The sequence below is a fragment of the Anser cygnoides genome, chromosome 14, assembly GCF_040182565.1.
Source record: "Anser cygnoides isolate HZ-2024a breed goose chromosome 14, Taihu_goose_T2T_genome, whole genome shotgun sequence".
Lineage (NCBI taxonomy): Eukaryota > Metazoa > Chordata > Aves > Anseriformes > Anatidae > Anser > Anser cygnoides.
In genome coordinates this window covers 2,716,137-2,736,871 of record NC_089886.1, presented here as the reverse complement: position 1 = coordinate 2,736,871, position 20,735 = coordinate 2,716,137, and the positions used below count along the sequence as shown (strand labels likewise).

At 42.9% G+C, this 20,735-nt stretch overlaps 1 long non-coding RNA gene across 2 annotated transcripts in view; it reads left to right on the top strand.

Moving 5' to 3' along the window:
- Positions 1-15,457: 15,457 nt before the first annotated feature.
- LOC106032762 (uncharacterized) overlaps positions 15,458-20,735 on the top strand; it is a 61,725-nt gene continuing 56,447 nt past the window's right edge. For both annotated transcript variants that reach the window (XR_010824815.1, XR_010824816.1), the window contains exon 1: positions 15,458-15,518. This is a non-coding gene — a long non-coding RNA (uncharacterized lncRNA). The remainder of the gene's footprint in view (positions 15,519-20,735) is intronic.

The window sequence follows — 20,735 nt, the reverse complement described above, 5'->3', positions numbered from 1 at the left end:
ACCAGTCTGTCCGTGCGTGTAGTACCAGAAATCAACCCGCTGGCAGAAATGGGCCCTGTCTGCTGGGACAGCTGGTGCTGCAGGGAGAGGCGCTGGCTGTCACAGCCTGTGTCTCCTGAGATGTCAGCGGGGTGGCTCTGGCACACTCCGGAGGGACGTTCAGACCCATCCTAAAATCCTGTTGTTGCCAAATGCTGATAAGCACCTCTTTAGTTTTTGACGTCCTCAGCTCGAGGGTCAAATTGAGGGGTAGACAAGTAGAGGAGGCCCAATTACATTTCAGCAATAGGTTCAGTGGTTACCGACATAATCAGCCTGTACTCGGTGATCTTTGGCTGCAAATTACTGAGTAAATGTCAGTCTGTATCATCCTCTGCAGCTCTTTGCAAATGCATAAGTGTTGCTGTTTAATATGTTGCTTATTCTGAACTCTATTATAAGTTTCTATTTTTAAGGCTATTGAAATCAAACTAGATTAGCTAAAATTTAGACTACTGAGACAACTAAAAGAACATTTTATTATCAGTTATTACTGTAGCACTGAGCTTTTAAGATTCAATTATTGTTTTACTCTGCTGCTGACAGCTCCTACACCCTTCACCCATTCTGATTTAACTTCTCACCGGTCCCTTTGGCTTCCCTTGTCTGCTGTGTATTGTTTCTTAATACCAAAGGGAAGAGTTTTCTTTCAGCGGTTGGATGGTAGGTGGAAGGAAATCGTTGGGAATCTATTGAGTTAAAACCACAGAAATGTAAGTGAATTATTAGCACTTTGAGCAAATATTGGGAAGGATAGACATTGGCACATTAACTATTAACAATTGTTAATTAATGCAAGCAAAGAATACAGGTTGAAGGGTGCTTCTGTATAAATTCTTGACTTGATCTACTGTATTTCCATATTTTTCTTGCTCTTGGTCAAATCTCATGTACCAGCTATGAAACCAGAACTCCTGGTAGAGGCATGGCTGTGTCTGCGGTCAGCAAGGGATTGTACCTCTAGGACAGTAGTTGGTAAATAGCTGTTACTTAGCCCACACGTAGCCCCTCGGTGGCTCCCTGACATTCCCTGGGGCTCAGTACCACACAGGATAAATTGGTGGCTGTATTCAGAGCAACTGAAAGAGAGGAAATTCACGACACAGTTTGCTTTTTCCACGTTGTGCCTGGTTGGTTTGGTAACAGTCGGTGGTGGGTCACGTCACGAAGTTTTAAACCAGCCATTCTAGGAACTGTACTTTTACGTAAATGAGGAACAGCGAGATCAAGATGCAGAGGGTATTCAAATCTGCTTCACCTTGTGCTTTGACTGTGCCAGGATTCGCACTGCGATACAGCAAGTACATGAAAGGGGAGTGCAGCTGTGATAACCATCACAGAGAGTCCTCCAGGAGCTCTCGGTAGCCAATTCATCATAACGGGGGAATTTCGCCCTGGTACTGAGTGTCACTACCAGCTCTGTTCATCACCGATGTCTCCAAATGCTGTATTTGGAGGAGGTGAGTGGTGTGTAGGCATTTTGCTGGCTTGCTGCTCAGGAGGAATTTTGACCTCCATGCTCAGAGAGACTCAAAGTACGCAGAGTTAGAAAGTGAATGTATCTAGCTCTGGGAAAGAAGTTCCCCTTCTCATGATAAGAGCTTCAGAGGTGACTGGTTGAAATGATGAATGATGCGTATTGCAAGCAACTGAAGATTAATTAAGAAGAGCGAATTAACATTCCGCACTACTTCATAATAACGACACTCTCCTTGAAATCTATACAACATCTGCGGGCTGAAGTTCAGCCAGATGCAAGACATCAGTAAACGCTCTGCTTTGAAAAATGTAATTTCTTAACAAATATTGCATTGAAGACGATGATATTTGTGCCTGCTCAATGTCTGTTGGGTAGCCTAGCAAGGCTATATTGAAATGATGTGCTGCACTTTCTGCATGTGTTGCATCAATTGATGCTCGATCCGCCTCCTGCCGAAATCACTGCTCTGCTGTTGCAGTGCCTGGAGGACCCTTTACTTTGGGCCATCTCCTCCTTTGTGGCTTCAGTCCACGAAGGACCCCAGAAAGGCCTTGTCACAAAGAGTGCTTTCTTGCCAATTCCGCAAGTGTTATTTCCATCGGTATCAAACTAATTAAAACCTCGATGATCAATATTCCAGCCTTTGTATTAGTTTCTCTTATCTATTTTAACACGTGTTCTTGCTCTCTCTCTTCCTTTTGCCCAAGAGGTCTTAATTAAAGATTAACAAATCATCTGGAATTGAACAAAAACAACTGAGCCAAAGTTAAAAATATGAACTTATAGAAACTCTACTGCGAAGTTGGATTGTTTTTTTCCTTGTTTGTTTTTTGAACATTTACAAAGCTGCTTTTCTTCATTTTCTTTATCTGATCTTCATGGTGCTGGGTACAGCTGGAAGCAGAAGCTCGGCAGTGCTGGGAGAGACCACTCCCGTGTTTCCTCTGCTGCAAACAGTGGCACAGAAAGTGCTGTGACTACAAGTATTCACACCAGGAAAATGCTTCACTGTTTATTTATCAGTGAAATGGGCCTTTGAATGTAGGAAATGATCTGTTATCATCTAACAAGGTTGTCGAAAACGCAACAAATGCAGGTGTATCCATAGCACCTGTCAGTACCACGCAGTTTGGGGAGAAAAAAACAAAAACACTGAGTTGAATGTGGAAAGAAAGAAAAGATGAGAAGATTGTGAAAGGAGAGCTGTGGGTGATTTTTTGACTTAAAGAATTTTTTTTTTGTAATCAGACTGCAGATTAAAAGAGATGCGTGTCATGCCAAGAGACCACTGAATTATTGTTGGCGTTAATTACTCTGCTTGGAATGTGTTTTTTTTTCCTGAGGTTTCTTAGCCTCACTCAGCAATACTCCATTTAATTAGCTAAAAAAACCCACACTTTTCTGTCTGTTGGACAACCTCAAGTTAAAGGCCAGTGCTTCAAAACTGCCTACCAATAAAAGCTAAGTGGGCTTTGAACCAAAATCTGTATTTTGCCCATAGTTTGGGTGGCGTCTCATGCTGCACAGACACGGATGGTTCAAGCTGTGATGAAGAAGAAGAGCCTTGAAGAAGAAGAGCATGAAGAAGAGCCTTCCTCAGCTGGGGGCTGGCTCCAAGCCCACTGTTCTCTCCGAGACTGGAACGTCCCTGGTGGTTTCCCAAACCTTGACCTGGACCTTGAGTTTGGAGAGGTCTCTGCACTGCAGGTGGGCCACGACCCTTACAACAGCGTGTGCAGCCAGCTAAGAGCTGATCCAGTGAAGAGCTAATCCACGTGAATGCTTTTGTTTTACTTACACCCTTATTTGAAGAAACAGTTCATGAGGCAGCTGGAAACATTTCTCTCTTCAGATATGCAGATAAAATGCCAAAAGTGAAACTTCTCCTGCTCCTTTCTTAACTTTTTTTTTTTTTAATGTCTTTGGCTGAAAGCAGTAAATGGATAAATGTGTTGACAAGCAGTAGCTCAGCAAAGAACAAAAGTGGGAAAGAACAGCTTGAAAGAGGTAATCTTCTCCTACCTGAGAAGCAAATGCACATGGGAGTGAGAGAGGAGCAAGTAATAAAGGTATTTTTGCCTTTAATGCATCCAGCACCTGGTATGCCAGCAGAAATTGAATGAGAGAGGCTATTTCTTACCCAGGCAGAGCAAACGCCTGGCAGCATGGGCTCCATGCACGCCCTGCTGCTGGGCTCAGTCGTGGACTTGCTGCTTTCTCTGCATCAAGCCATTCAAAGTTACCAATAACAAGAGATGCAAGCCCTGGGTTGCTGTTTTGTTTCTATTTTTTTTTTAATAGATAGCTGTGAAAAATGTTCAATAAAACTTGTAGCAATAAGTCCCTGTTAAGTTTTCCAGTGACTTAAGAGGCCTTGCAGAAGGCTGGTATTTCTCTGAAACCTGAAGAGAAGTAGCTGCATCGTGTCTTTGCTGTGTGGCATGTATCTTAATGAGTCAGTCTCAAGCAAACCCCAAACCTCTGGGAGAAAAACTGACTGGAACAGCAACATTACAAGAAAAATCTGTGTTAGATGTCACTGCCCACTGTGAGTCGTGCCAACGCTCTTGAAGTGCATCTATTTGGAAGTGGCAAGGTCTAGGTGCTGTCCTGCGTCTCCCTGCGAGGTCTCTAAATTCACATCCCATATTTCTTGCTGTGGTTACAGCAACTCTGAGCCTTTTCTTACTCTCATATATTTCTTACTCAGAGTGGGCAGGTGGAAGGAATTTTTTTTTCTGTTAAATCAGGTTTAGGAGAACTCACGCTTGCTTTCTAGCTTGCTAATCCATGGGTGATGCTGCTTATGTGGACTCTGAACAGAAGAATGTTCAGCTTGAGCCCTTCTCAAACTGGAAATGAATTTGCAAAACAGAAAGCTCTGCTGGCCAGCATTCCCTAAACCCAGGGATTCCTCAGGTGGTTGGTTCCCAACAGGCTCCACCAGCCACGTCCTTCCATGCCTGTTAAAAAGCTCTTCAGCATTCTGGGCTGGGAGGTGAGAAAACAGGCTCATACATTACTTTTTCCTTCTCCATTCCATTTAGTTTCTAAAGAGATTAAATTTACTAGGAGAGATTAAAAAAGAGATTAAAGAAATTAATTTTCCTGGGAAGAAGTCTCTCCCTCAAGCAAAATATAAACATAAATAACAACGCAAAGAGACTGGAAACGTATACAGAAAATATAAGATGTAGCTACAGACAAAGTTAGAAAAGATATTAAAAAAAAGCACCACCACAACATAATATGATTTACTGTTGATTTAGAATTAGGCCATCCGTTCTCCAAATCCCACCGGGCAAAGTTTGCATTTACAAATCTAAAAAAGGAACGCTCTAATAAGCAATGGCTTATAGACCTGCCTTTGGTTTTCGCCTGCGGCTTTCTTTCCATGGCATGAACGAAACATACAGGCGTCATGGGTCCTCTCCTGTTTGCGTTGAGCTGTTGTGAAAAACAAGCAGATGAAGATTTTGTCATTGATAAGAAGAATTCTGTGGAAGTTTTACCTCGGAGGGCAGGTGGGGTGAAGGCAGTCACCCAGCCTGTCCCACTGAGATCGTCTCTCCCATGTCCTGTCTTGGAAAAAGCTTCTTAAGCCTTCTGAATAGGACACGTAGGACTTGCATATCCTCGGATCTTGGCCCAAGGGGAACGTCGTATCAGGAGCATTCAAATCCCCCTGTCTTCTTGGCTGGGCCTTTAGCTTTTGTTCTGCTTAATGGCATCAATAAGAAGACCTCCCCCAAAACAACCAAACAAAAATCAGAGAATCTAACTTGGTACAGAATCAACAAAAACTCCCGGTAACGTGTATACGACTTCTTCCCCCTTGCCTGTAGGAGAAGCATCAGCAGTTTGCCTGTGCGGAGGACCAGAACGGAGCAGTGGGACCGAAGAGGTAGAGGAGTTTTCCCTTCCTCACTGTTGCAATGTTGATACTGGTGGTTACAGTGAGAACTAGTTATTTAAGGAGATTGAAATGAAAAAAAAATTTATATGTATATATATAAAACTGATTCACTCTCTCTCTTTTCTCAAATATTTAGTAGGATGGCAGACTTAAGCCCTTAGTAATTTTCAGCGGCTTAAACATTTTCCCCACTACACAGCGAAGGAAGCTCTTGGCTGTGCGTGAGGTCTGACAGCCGCTCTCGAACCCATACACATTGATAGCTGATCAGTCCTAACGGTGGCTTCTCTGTTAGGAACCGATACACATCTTACACTGATAGGGAGAGGTTAAACCAGCAAATGTTGTAGAAAGGATTTAACAAAAAAATCTTAAATGAAATCAGGAAATAATAAGAAGTATTTATAAGCTTAAACGGGGTTCTGTGAACTGGCGATAAGTATTGCACCGTTCCTGCTAGATTGAGGGCTGTTTTTGTGCTGGCTTTGAAAGAGATAGTATTCGTCTTTGTTTGTGCTACAGCTTTGTAGCACGGGCTTAAAAGGTAAGATTACACATAAGCTGTACACAGCCTACAGTTGCAATGACAGCGTGATTTTATCACTGACAAATGCAATATGCAGTCTTCTGTTCGGTAACCCTCCGAAAATCGGGATACGTTTTAAATGCAAGTGTAAAGATTTATTTTTATTATTAAGAAGCAGCAAAGAACCTGGCAAAAGCCGTGTCTCCGACAGAACTTATCATTAGCTGGTGGCACAGCTGCAGGCAGGGTTTGTGTTCCTGCGTACGTATGGCTTTGGGAGGTGGAGAAACGTGCTTCTAGCCGGTGAAGGCATGGTAGCTAAAATCTCACTTAGAGGAGCATGTATCCTCGGATTACTGTTGTACCGTCCTTTGGTTATATCGGAACAGGTAATAGTCACTGTCAGGAGTCTGAATGGGGTTATTGAGTTGGTGCAAGCTGCTGTAAATTGAAGCAAGCACGGCTTTTCTGAGTTTGTAGGAAGAAAGGGAATAGCTGGGCTGAAACTTCCACATGCACTTACCTTCTGGGGGAAAATAAATATGTTCCCATCCGGTTCTCTTAAACCAAAAATCTCCTTGCCAGCTTTGAAATATGAAGAGGGACAGCGTAGTCCTGAGACAGAGACGTTAGCAATTGCCAAGAGAGCTACTCTGAGACAAACCACATAGTTTTCTTTGAAACCTAAAGTTGGCGATGAGGAATTTGGATCCTGTTCTTGACTCTGGCCCAATCATTCAGTTATTAGAAAAGTTATTGGACACCTAGTAAAATTTCCTTTAGTTCAGCTTTGTTATATATGAAACGGGGATAAGTGCACAGGTTATTTGAAGCTACGTTAAATAATCAATTAAAAGACTAGCATAGTTAGTCATCGATATTTGTAACCTATGTGGAAATCTTTGAATATGTAGCTGTGGTTTTGCCAGGTAATGTTGATGTTGTGAAGCATAAATGAAGAAATAAATAAAGGGTCATAATAACTTTGTAAGATGCTGCTGATGTTTGTTTCCCATAAATATTTTAAGTAGTACAGCTCAGACTTCGGATTTCTGAGAGTAAATATTACCTAGGTCTGCAGTGCTTGATTTGTGCGGGTATTTTTGGGAAACAAACACGATTGTGAATATACCCTGATAAAAAAGCAGAACTACTGTATCAAATATCTCCAGCAAGACAACCTTCGTATGCACAGTTTTCTGTCTATATGCACATACATAATGATCAAAAAAAAGATTGTTTTAATGAATTGTGACATGGCAGATGGTGTAATATTTTACATATTGCAGTAAAGTATGTTTCTGAACAGCTTTTGCTACCAGAGAAGTGTATTGCTTGCCTGAGTGAGAGGTTTTCTTTACAGAAGGTCAGACGCGGGGTGGATAATACATGCTGGAGTGCATCTTGAACTATCATCCGATGTGATAGTGCCAATGTCAAGAAAATCCTGTGTAAGTTGGGTATGGCTAAATATTATTGCAGTGGGTGGAAAGAACTTGATCTGAAGGAGCTCACAGAGATCGCTCGCTGCCAGTTTTAAGGAGACACACTTTCTGATGTTTTAGTTAAACAGAGGTGAAAAATGTGTCTTTGTTAGCGTGATTGCTCCTGGTGAACTTTCCTTCAGAGAAGCTGCAACCTTTTCCCACAGCCTTTTTGGCTTTTTCATTCCCCCCCCATCTTGGGCCAATGTTGGTGATGAATTCATGGAGTTTGCCTTTCTACATCACCCTTCTGGGTGCTTATGCGTGATGCAGCGTAAGGTCTCAATCTCTGCAGCTGATTTCTTGCCCTGATTCCTTTGTGTTCCTCACATCTAGATTTTCCTCTTTTGGGGGAATCTCATTTGCAAAAATAGGCTTTTCTCATGAAACATTATTTGTAAGCCTGCTACGAAACTCTCACTGCATTTATATTTTTGACAGTGTGCACCAATTTGCTCATAATTCCATTATGTTCAGCATATCACTGAAGTGGGAGAATAATTTTGGCATATGCTAAAACCTCGTGGTTTACACGCATAAAATGCTATTCTGGTAAAAAAGTAGTGAGTATGTTTTCTAATGGGATATATATCATTATAAATGGAACACTGGTTTTACAAAATATTTTAAGAGGAAGGTAAATTAGATCATGAAAAGTGCATAAGGGCTATAAATTATGCAGTAGCCTAAAGAATTATTATAAAGAGATTTGGTTGCGGCCTGAGTCCACGAAACTTTTAACTGTGGCCATTAAAATAAACCATATCAACTGCTCACAGCCACACATGATATATTACATCTCGTGGAATGGTCACCTGAAACTTTAGAATTACTTACGGCATGAAAATAATGGTCACCCCTAATTCTGGTTGCAGATGGTTTTTAATGAGCGATATTAAATGGGAAATGGTGGTAGTTTAAAGCAGAGTTTTTATGGCTCTCTCTCTTGGCATTCAGAACATTTTTTGCCTAAGAGGTGCCTAGAATTTCTTAGATGGGAAAAGCTTTAATGTCTGACTGAGCTTGTGGAAGATGCTCCGGGGTGACACGCTGAACTGGCATGGGCTGGAGGAGTGTGTTTGAAACCGTTACTGCCATGGGAGGTCTTCCTTAGGTGCTGCAAAAAAAGTTCAGTTTCAGTTTCTCTCCTGTCTAAAACAGGCATCTCTTTATCTTTCTCTTTTAAATTTTTCGTTTACCTATTGTTTCCTTACAGCATCACGTTGTTGGTCTTCTGGCCTTCTTCAGGCTTATGCAGCCAAGGCGGTCTCGCAGGAAGATTTCTTCAGAAACCACCCCTGGGCCTCACTGAAAACTTGTGGGTGGGTTAGGTGTCCCATCGCAGCAGTGGTGCAGGAACAGTCTATAAGTGAAATTCATCTGTTTGCTCCATCACGGTCACTCGGAGAATTAGCAAGGCTTCGGATGCCTGCTTTCTGCTGGAGCAGGAGCTTGCGGTAGGCACGGGGGGGTCTCAGGACATCGGGTGGCATCATGGGCACGTCTCACCAGAAACACTGGTTCTTATCTGTAATGTGCTAATATTGGTGGTAGGGGGGCTTTGGACCAGATGGACTTGGAGGTCTTTTCCAACCTTAATGATTCTATGATTCTGTTTTATTATGAACTTGTTTAATTTGTGTTCTCGTGAAAGATGAAATCACATTATATTAATGATTAACTCTGTCATGGAAAATGCCCATCGGAAAATCTGGAGGAGAAACTTCATTTATTTAGTTTGTGAGCTGTTGTAGTTTTGAATCATGGCTTTTATTAAGACCTTGAAAGCCCCTTGCTGCTTCAGATCAATGTAACGGTTGGCTCCACGTTAGTGCTCCGGCGTCCAGGCTGAAATTGGGAGTAACTTCTGCAGATAGTACAGAGAGGAGGTGCTGCTAAAGAAAAAGGAGAGAAAGGGATAAAACAAAGTATCTTTGAAAGAGATGAAATTAGATCTTGATTAGCCATTACCCAGGTCATTAATTTCTGGGCTATTTTAGGGAAGGAGGATCGTGTGGAGGAGTTATGCTTCTCCCTGCAGTCTGGATCTCTCGGCTGTTCCCAAATTCTCCTGTCCCTGTAACTCAGGTCGTGAGCGGCTCTCACCGTCCCTCTGGTGTAGCTCAGGCTCCACAAGTGTCTGCGTGTGTGCGAAGCTGAAGCCTTAACTCCAGATAAGTTGCCGTTAGTCACTAAAAATTACCACTTCTGCGACTACACTATGCGGCTTCTTGTCAACGTAAAGCAGTTACAATGCTATTTCTTGATTGTAATCACAGCGGTAGATAACGTGATTTTTTTAAAGGCGTCTGTAATTTCGGTAAAGCTGAATTAGTGCTGCTGAAGAATAAATGAAATGAATCACAACCGAGCAGAGAGCCAGCGGCCGGCTGGGCTCATCAGGGGCTCGTTCCCTCCCGGGCCCAGGGGGCCAAGGATTTGGGCAGCCCGCGGAGACACCAGGGGTGGCCGAGGACTGAGCTCCTCAGAGGGCAGCCGGTGACTGCAGGACGGGGCTGCAGCCCCCACCTCCGCGCAGACTAATTCCCACGTGCCAGCAAGATGCGATGGGTGCCGCTGTACGCGCTGCGGGGGGCTGCAAATGTTATCTCTGGGAGCAGCTTCTCACCAGCGTGCCTGCATTTAACCACAGAACAGGGCCATTTAGATGAAACAGCCTAAAAGCCCTGTCATCTCAGCGACGGAAACACTTCTCTTTATTATTTTTCTATATTTTGTTCTCCTAGGTGCATGTACATAGTAAAACACCATTGATTTCAACAAAATTGTTTATACTGCTGCAAAATCTGGCTTTGTAGGTGGCCGCTTTCCTTATCCATCTTCCTTTAACCCTCATCCCTCAGAAACCTATGGGGAGGAGGATGAAAAATTAATGCTACTGCCCACCTACAGCTGTTCTTGGTGCATTAGTGTCACCGTGAAAGCAGTGCCACACCCTTATAGAAAAACATTTCTGCATATTATACACCCGATGACAGCCCACACAGACTTTCCTTTGAATGCGTTTTGTTGTTTGTGCTCTGTGACAGTGTTGCCAGCTCCAGGGATTTTATCATTAGTTTTGTGACAGCTGGTTTTTAATTTAATTTTTTTTTTTTTAATTTCTTCTGACAACATTGCTATGTGACTTTTGTTGGTTTAGCCTAGTTTGATGCGAGTTGATAATAATTACAGTACTGGTTAACAGTATTTTTGTCGGATGGCTATAATTTGTCTAATTATAGCTGGAATGATAGAAATGCATCCCATTTTTTAAAGAAAAGTAAAACTCTAGCCTTCGTGGTACTGGGGAAAAGAGATTGAAAATGTTATTTTCAAAAGATTAAAAGCTGGAGGGCTAAAATTAAGCCTTCAATTATACTAAAGCTTAATCTTGTGATACTAAATCCCTTTTTTTTGTGTTTTGGGGATCTGACCTGTGAGTTTTGTGTCTGGGGCTGACAGTATCAATTACATTACAGCAGCGCATTAAGCCGGTGGCCTTTGGGCATTGACCTTTTCGTCTCTAATGTTAAAGTAATTTATGCAGGTGGAGTTTGAGAAGAGTATATTTGTTTGCTTCCTCATTTTTCACAACTTGGCACTAACATAAATCATTTCTAATTTCGGGCTGTTTTGCTTTGTGTACGGCCTCAGCTGGTGGCACGCCCTGGGTTTCACAGCCCTTCTCTGCCACCCTGGTGCTGCTTTGCAGTGACACCAGGCAGCGTGCTGTAACCCTGCAGTCCGGATTTATTTCATTCTTCATCACAAAATGAAGTTCCCTAAAAGGTGGAAAGGCGCTGGTGAGTAGCTTCATCAAGGTTATAATTAGGTTTTGCAGAATTTGGCTGTTTTGCCTTCATCATTTGTGGCCAGCTGCCTCGGCTCTCGGCTGTGGTGTTGCAGCTCTTGGTGGATGGGGCGAAGGGAGAAGTCCTGCACCAGCTGTGGTGATGATGAGCCCTTGGCTTTGCAGTTCTGTAAGGTATTTTGAAGCCTGGGGAAGCAGCTGGATAACCGTAAATGGCAATAATGGAAAGCAACAAAAGAGATTAAGGCTTTCAGGGATTCCTTTTTGTGTATTGTATGAAAATGTCTGAACAAAGTAAGGACAAAGTCTATTTTTCATTGTGCCTGTCATCGTGAACCCTTACAGTCTGGAAATAGTTCCTGGAAGTTCTCAAACATTGCCCATAGGTGTAACTCTTTGCATCAGCCAGTAAGTCGTCTTGTTTTTCAGAATGCATATTTGATATTTATTCCATTTGAGTTGGAAAGCATGTTTCCTTTGTGGGTGATTTGTTTTAGCCAATCCACATGACTAGAAAATGAGTTCAAATGCCTCAGAGGAGCCAATTCTTCCTAATGTATATATCAGATGTCACATATTTCTTCTTTACTCTCTGGGCATTTACCTTCCAGTCTTACAGCAGGCAATGCCATAAGTAGAAAAACATTTATAAATGTACTATTAAGCAGAGAAAAAGCCTCCAGCTAGTTTTAGTGGTGATTTAATTAATTATGAACAGCAGAAATGCTATGTGCGTTTATCCATTCTTCTTACGTAGCAATTATGTGCATTACATGTCTTTATCCCTGCTTTCTGCATATGGACAGACAAATATCTGTATAATTTAGCATTAATTATGTATGTATAGACTTTAGTACGTTCATAAATATATAGCAGCTGATTAGTGCTGTAAATTGAATCCAGATTCTCTTTGCTCCTTTTCCGTGAGGACTGCCCTTTTGCTCATGTCTCCCTCCCAGCAGCAGCATCAGTGTTTTAAACCATTCAGCTTCCCACTCCCCAGAACCAAGCATCATCACCGTCAGGTTTTTGGCAGCCCTCCCTTTATCACCCTCTGCCTTGCCATGTGCTCTGAGCAATACTAATTTTTTTGAAGCCCTGTCAGTCCAGGGAGGTGTGATCTGGCCCAGTATGACCAGGTTGTACATTCGTGTATTTTTTTTTGTTATTTTTTTTCTCCAGATTGTGAATATGTCTTTGTTTAGAAGCTTGGGGGACAGAAATGTGACTGTAGGTTTAAATGATAACTGAGTTAACTCTAACTCAGTACACATCCAACCACAGAGCCCACCTAGCTCCTGAGTCCCTACCCTAATGCCAAACCTAACCCCACTCCAGAAATTCCTGTAAATATCAGATCTAGCCATGAAATCGCTAATTCTTCTAATGCAACCAGTGCAGAGACATGGGCCAGCCCCTGACCAGTCCAGGACCAAAGAAATGCAACCCACTTTTGTTAACCCATCTATATCGGGTAATTCCAGAGAATTACCTGGAGTAGTTGATCTTTCAAACGCTGGTGGCAGAAGAGCAGCTGAGGAAGGCTGGAGATGGGGTTTATGACGTGAGCCACTCCTGACACTTGTCAAATCTGATTTTTCCAACTGGTCATCCCGCATCCGTGGAGGAGGTCACGTATCTGGAAGGAAAACGAAGTACCTGGTCTCTGAGCTCTGAGGGAGGGAGCTCAGCCGTAGCATCAAGATTGCTTTGCAGTTGCCTTAAGAAGTCATGTAGGAAAAGGCCCGAGGTAAAATAACAGAGCCCAGCACCTGTGGGGAAAAGACAGAGTTGGATTGCGGAAGGTGAAACCTCCCTCCGTCCCCATAGCAAAGGAGAGGAAGAAGCTTGAGTGGCAAGGGGAGGACAAAAGGGCACCTTCCCGTGGGTTTGGCTGCTCGCAGCACCAGGACATGGGCAAGATTTTTACAACCCAAGGAGCAAAAATTCACGCTGTGATAGGAGAGCTGAAAAGAAAGTAAAGAAAGAGAAAGAAAATCAAGCCCGTTCGTAGTCGTTTCTAAATTCTTAAGGACTTCTCTGAAAATAAAATCTTTGAGGAGAGGCTAATTGAAAGTTCCCAGAGGGAATGCTTTAAGGTGGTAACGACTCAAGGGTTGGCCAACACCGCCACGAGGCTCCCCGTTCTTTGTCAGAGCTGGTTAACTAAAAGGCTTCTCCCACCATGGGCTGCCAGGCTGACTTTGTCTTACAGCGTGAGGGCGAATCAATGAACTGATTAACGGTTGTTGAGTTGGGTATTTCGGGGATTAGCACTGGTATGATCTCTGTGGGTTTGTCTGTGTTATTAAATATAAAGGACTGTTATCAGGCAGATGAAAATCGGAATAGCTCCTGTATTTTCAAAGGCTTGATTTGTCCCAGGGGAGGTTTTGGCCCGCCATACAGCAGAGGAGATATCGGAGTAGAAGGCTTTCAAATAACATAAATCAATTGCCCTTCCTTCCTGCATCCCTTTCCCTTTTCTGTTTTAATATTATTGATGAAGTGACCAAAATGGTGTCTGGGCATATCTGAAAAAATCGATGAAAAAGTAAATCTTAGGAAAAAAAAAAAAAAAATCAATTGTCCTGCGGTGTGAATTTAAATGTGACCCGTTTTTGCTGTACTGTGTACGTACTACACACAGTACCTGGCGGCCGAGGTGTATTTTGCTTTACCCCTTTCAATCAGGTGTTTGTAGGAGGTAATTTCTTAAGAGAGGAAGAGCCGTTAATTTTGGTTTTATCAGCAAAGGTAAAACTAAATCCAGGCTCCCTACGTCACAACTCTTCTGCACTTTAGAGTCTTCTGCAGACTTCAAAGAGCCTCCTAATGGCTTGCAGTCAGGTCATTGTTTATCCCACTTTATTTAGATTTCCTTCCTGTCTGCTCTTCCTGAGCTTTGCTCTCCTTTTCAGCTGCACCTCTCAGACCACTGTACAGTGTTTTGCACTTTACAAGATCATTTTATTTTAAATTAATCTTCCAGTTTCTGTCTGTACTGGTTATGGGCTGGTTCAACCCTGCTGCATGCAGTCTCTGATTGCTGGCAGGCTCCCTTCTGCTTGTTTCTGTCTCCTCTGCCCACGTGCAGCTGCCAGCAGTGCCCATCTCCTCCCGTCCCGCACTGTGTTTGCAGCTTCCCTGCTCTCTGGCCGTTGCTTCTGAGCTCAGGTCGTGAGGAGTTATGCAAAATGCAAAGGGGATGTTTCAGATGAAGTAGGACAAAATTAAAAAGATATGAGATCTGCTGTGACCATTGCTGCTGACAGAATTGCATCAGGGAGGTCTCCGAGTCCACGTGGCAGTATGTATTTTCCATATTTATTATTGATGATTCAGATGTGCACAGAAGCACCCGTGTAAATCCTGCTTAGACAGCACTGTTCATAGAGCGCGTTCTCCGTATGAGCATCTTTGATGATCATGTAGCACTTTTACCAAACGTTGCTGTTTTTTGAGGAACCAGAGGGTGTGTGGCAGGTCCCAGCTGATGGTAGGGAGAAGGCCAAGGCTGCCTGGGAGGGCACTTGTGTGCCATGCATTTACACGTGTGCAGAGAGGAGCTGTCTGAGGCTTGTGACTTCACGGTAAGGGGTATATATTGGATTCTACAAGGACATACCACAAAAACTTCTGACCTTGGCCATGCACAAGTGTAAGAGATAACCCAGTTGTTACCGGTGTTGTGTTGTGTTTTTGCCTGCTTTGCCTTCCCAACAGGCAAAGCAAAGCACAGAAACAACTCAGCCAGAGTTGCCAGCGCCAGGAGAAAAGTCAGGTCTTCTGAGCACAAGGGCAGCGTTCAGTTTAACACTCCTACCTTCTCTAAGGATCTGACAGCATAATTTAGCTGTACTGTAATTTACTATGCTGCGTTACGTGTTCTACATTACAGTGAGGCTGACCAAGTTTGTAATTTTAGAGTATATGATCAACATGCCGCTCATTTTTCCATTATCAGGGAAGTCTGTAATTTATCTCCCTCCCTCACGTCTCATACTGGAGCATTTCATTTCCATGACTGTGAATTATCAGCATCCAATCCTTGAAGCTATGATTGGAGATAATAGCCTAAAGTTTCCCAGGTGAATAATTACTTCGGTTGTCCAGCCTGTGATATCTTTGAGAGCTTTTTTCCCCTACAGAGGAAAACATTCCGCCTTTTCTGAAGACCGTGACCTTCTACAGTGACTGAAACCTATTTTGGTTGAACTCTTATTTGTGTGAAGTCTGTCATTACGTGTTCTTCTCAGGTTAGTTCTCCCACTCAGCCTCCAAAATGTTAATAAATGTTTGGCAGAAAAATGAATGATGCTTGTGCTATTAACCTTTTTTTTTCCCCCTTTTTTTTTTTCCTCCAGAATGTTGTCTGTAACAGGTATTTTGATATGAGATTGCAAAACTGCTCAAATTACCCTGGAGCAGAAGTTCCAGTGGAAGTTCTTGGGATCTGAGATTTTTCAGTTGTGTTTATTTAAAAATCCTGTCCTTGTTGCCTGGCAATTACTGTTTAACACAGTCAGAACAAAATTATCAAGTCGATATTTTGGAGGCAGAAAGGCAATTAGCTTCTCCATTCGCACTCAAGAGGAGTCAGGTGCTGTTAATGAAGTCCCATGTTTATCTTTGAATCTCTCCTCTAGCATGGAAACATGGAATTCGGTGCAAATATTTGTCCCAGTCCTACTGCACATACTGTGCAATAAATATGTGAGGCTATCTGCACATGAATTCAGCCTCTCCAGGGCTTTTGATACAACAAGATCCCCAAAATACGTGGTTGGTCTTAATATTCTTGTCACAGACCTGATTTATCCCAGATGATGCTTGCAGGACTCTCAGTGGACATGCATGTTTAAACACAATGAGCTTTGCTCTTGAGGCAGCTGCTGGTTATCCCAGGTATTCTTGGTCTGCCTTCTGCAAAAGCTTCATTTTTTAGCAGAAACGTTTGGGAATTTTCTTCAGGCTGGGCTAATTTCTAGCAAGCAGATGTTGTCAAGGGATTTTCTTATCTTCTTAGCCTGGTGGAGTTTCAAAAGAACAAGTTGGGAGTTGTAAGGATCCTATAAAAGTACTCGGCGAGGGGTTAATGAAGAGCACGTTGAGATGCCGAACACATGGATAATGGATGTTATTGTGATACGCTTTGCATGTGGTTACGGTGTTTTCAGAGCCACCATTCCTTACGTAGGCAAGTAGTGGGCTGTTGGGTCACCAGTGGGCACAGCTGTAGATAACTGTTGTTTCTGTATGCAACGCTCAGCGCCTACAGTTAAAAAATTGGGCAGCTTTAATACATCAGCAAACCTGATCGACTGTTCCGAGCCATCCGCAAGGTTTCCCTCCTGTCAGTACAGACAGCAGCAAGCACGGCGTTTCTCTGCAAGGGCAATTTGCATGGTCCGTCACCTGTGGCAATGAGAAGGTTTAAAATGCTCCGTTGTAAATGATGGGAAAGCTCAGACATTGCTGCCGTGGGACTGTCAGTGCCTGTGCAGGGTGTAGTCGACCTCCTCTGTGTTTTGCTTATCTTCCTCGGTACATCTGTGCCAAAGACATTTCTTCTGACTGTGCGTCTTGTTCCGCGACCCGTCAGATTCACCAATGCTGGTGACTTCCATTAATGTCAAGACTACATTGGCTGACACAACCGGACAGACGTGTCACTGTAATTGGTCAAACCAGCTCAGAAATTAGGCAATCTTCTGAAAACGGATGTTACTTATTCTAAAGGTAAAGTATTATTCAGGTTCGTTTTAAGAAAGTGGAAACATGAAAACCATTTACCTCGGTCTTGCAGAGATCTTGACTAAGGAGTATCATTACATTTAAGAAAAGTGGTTGTCTACAAAGATTCACTCCCATATAGTTCATTAGAAGAGGATAAGAATTTTATTTTTTCTTGTCTCTTTTAGGTACTTCAGCTTTTAACTGACTTTCTGTAGTTGTAACGTAAAGCTCATTATTTGTGAGAGGCACATATTTCCAGGATATTTAAAATTTTCAAAAATACATATGCTCTGTCAGAGCTAAGTGTTTTTATTGCTGCTTCAAACAACATTAGATGTTTTATGGATCACACACGTGCCAGGCTAAGTATATCAGCCTCTGCCCACTGCCAGAAGCCGTTCCGGGTCTGTCTGGGCTTTGGACAGGTGACCTGCTTGCTGCAGGGTCCGACGAGTTGTGAGACAGGAGAGAACAGAAGCCGGGCGAGTGGGAAGATCCAGCCGCTCTTGGCCCATCGTGGCTGCAGAGCCCAGAAAGATGATTTAATGAACGTGAAAATATCCACAGCCCTTCTCCAGGGTCAGTCTCGTTCTTGGCTCACAGCGTGCCGAGGAGCGATGGCCACGCTTTGGGCAGCACAGAGCTCTGCCCCAGGAGTGCCGTGGTTTTGGTGGAAGGGTGCCGCTGGGTCTTAAATACTGCTAATGGTACGGTGACAGTGCTCTTCTGTCAGGGCATGGCCACAAGGGGCTGGGCAGAGCCCATAAACTTCTCTTGATGCTCATCAAGCAGTCATCGCTTGTAACGGCTTTTTATTACTGACCTATGGACTCAAATTTTTAAAAGCAAAGCAGGGTCTTGAGCCTGTGCCCTGATGAGAGTTGCTAGGATATAGCCTCCGTAATTCTCGAGGGTCATTGCTTTAGAGGTGTGAGGTCTGTACAAATCTGGCACGTAAATGCTTGTAGAGGTCTGCCCTAGCATCGGTTTTGAAAATGCTGAGCTGCTGGAGTGAATTACGCTGACACACCGAAAAGCAACCCAGCCCTCCTCCTCATCCCCACCCACGTAATGAAGAGAGCCATTAATTTTAATCTGCCACATCGTGAACTGTGGTCCCCTGGGAGCTGCGGCGTGCTCATCTCTGTGGGAGCAGAAAGCCACAGGGCAGGGGGGGTAGAGAGCAAGTACCGAGAGCTGCTTCAGCCGTGCAGTAAAACCAACCCCGAATCCACAGCAGAACGTCGTCCTGGGGAATGTTTAGCTTATAGAGACACCACGAACTGTAAAAGAGTATGGGAGCTCGCCTATTGCATCCCGAAGAAGTCCATTGCTGGGGTAATTTAGTCCTTGATATTTTATTTTATTTTATTTTATTTTATTTTATTTTATTTTATTTTATTTTATTTTATTTTATTTTATTTTATTTTATTTTATTTTATTTTATTTTATTTTATTTTATTTTATTTTATTTTATTTTATTTTATTTTAATGTCCTGGCAGTTTCCCTCTTTCCCAAATGGGAATGCCATCATTATTGTAATGTGTTATAAAAACACAGGGACAACCACCCCAAAAGCTGTAGCCTTGTTAATCAATATTTGGAGACACGCATGTCTTGTTAGAACTACAAGCTTAGCCACAAAAAATATATTAAAAAAGACATTTTTCTTCAAGAGCTGAGCCAGCAACACATGATCATAATGAAACGAATAAGTATTGTAATTGGATATTGTGTCACGTTGTACGGCTTTAATTTAAGACAACAAGCAGCAATTCAATAACATAGAGGCAGCTCTTGCTTTTGAAACACTTTCATGCCTGAAGGATAAGTGAATATCTTAAAATAATTGTGGATTATTTCTCTCACAGTACCTACAAGAAAGGAGCAGAAAAGTCTGGGTTTTACAAGAGCCCAGTACCTGTGCAGGGAAGGACCAGGAATGTGGTGTGATGAGGGAGGGACAGACCAAGGCAAAACCCCTGGCTGGGACGGTCACCCAGCAGGGCTCACATGGTCACACATGCTGTACTCCTCCAAGTCCAGGCAGTGTGCAGGCTTTGAAGTTCAGGTGGTTTTTTTTTTCTTTTGTTTTTTTTCCCCCAATTTGCTTTGGAAACATAAATGATTGCGAGCAGCACTCTGCACTGCTATTATTTTCCTAGCAAACCTGAATACTTGTGCTGGTATTCGGCTTGGCACTGGTACTTAATCCACTTTGGGTTCAGATTTTCTATGGGAGCTTGCACTTACACCATATTCATCACTTCTGTGAGAAAATGGATGGACAGTGGGAAATTATTATTATTTTTTTTCCTCCAAGAGATGACTGTCCAAGCTTGTGGTGCAGCCATTATGGCCCTGCAAAAGTACAGCCACTGCTGGCACGTTACCTTCTTCTTTTATGAAAGGATGCAGAATATTTGCACTCACATCGCTGCCAGTGCCCGTATCTGCTGCACGGCATCGCTGCCCTCGACGCACGTCCCTCACACGTCCATCACCACCAGACAGCGCCGTGGTGAGGTCTCCTCAACCGCTTCCTCCACGCACCTGAAATGAGGACGACGGGCTGGGACGCTAGAAGCGATGCGTTGGGTGGATGAGGCTTGATATAAATAAATTAGCCCCTGTATTGCTTCAGTTAATGATGCTGTTGATGGTAAGCCAAGGTAAACTGGGAAGGCTCACCTTTCCTGATCAGGAGCTCACATCAGGCTTTTTAGGTCTATGAACTGGAAAATTAATATGAGGTTTTACAACCTCTTGTTGTGCTTGTATGTGGAGGGCTGTGATACGCTCCTCAGAAGTACATAATTTTAAAATTGTGCTTTAAAAATATTGATTTCTTCCAAAGAACTTTTTATGTCATATTAATGACTTCTGCCACACACTTTATGTAAACTTATAAGTCATCTTTACAGAAGGATATGATATTTTATAACGTCACATTTAGGCAAATACTCCCCCAAACATCTTTAGAACAGTGTGAAAACTGTTGTTAACATATGAGCTATTCACTTGCACACATAAATCTGCATTTGGGGTTGTTTTTTGGTACCCTGATGGGCTACTGCAGCATTTTGTTTCTCTCTCAGTCTCAATATACCATAATTTTAATTGAGAATAGTAAATTATCATGGTAATTTGAGATATTCTCAGGTAGAGATTTACAAATAGCAGGAGGGGATCAACATTGATTGTTGCTCACTGCTGGGAAAGAGGCCTGGGAAGATGATGCTATCAGGAAGGCTGAAGAAAAACAAATTATATGTTGCATGTGAATGACAAATGTGCCAGGAAAAAAATGTAGAAAGGCACCTGCTTTTTCCAAGGAAGAGGAGGGCAGCACAGGCACAAAGGAGAGCAGAAAATAACCTGTACAAGCTTGTCCTCATCCTCCTCTGATAACCTGTGCTTCTTCTAATATGTCACCTTGCAGCATGATTTTATGTCTTCCCCCGGTGATTATTTCAGTGACTATCATGCCTAAAGCCAAAGGTATTCTTCTGTCTTAAGTGAAAAAGCACTGTGCACCTTGGTCGCAGATGTTTCTGATGCGTGCTTCACTCTGGATTTCTAACGTTATTAATTTTTGTGCCCTGCAAAAATATCCACGTTTTTTTTAGCATGTTATGAAAAAGAAGGGACCAACAGCTGACTGTTAATGACACGTAGTTCGTTAGTCCACTCTCTGCCCAGCTGGCTCATGTCTCCGCCTGTCCCCAATATTCCC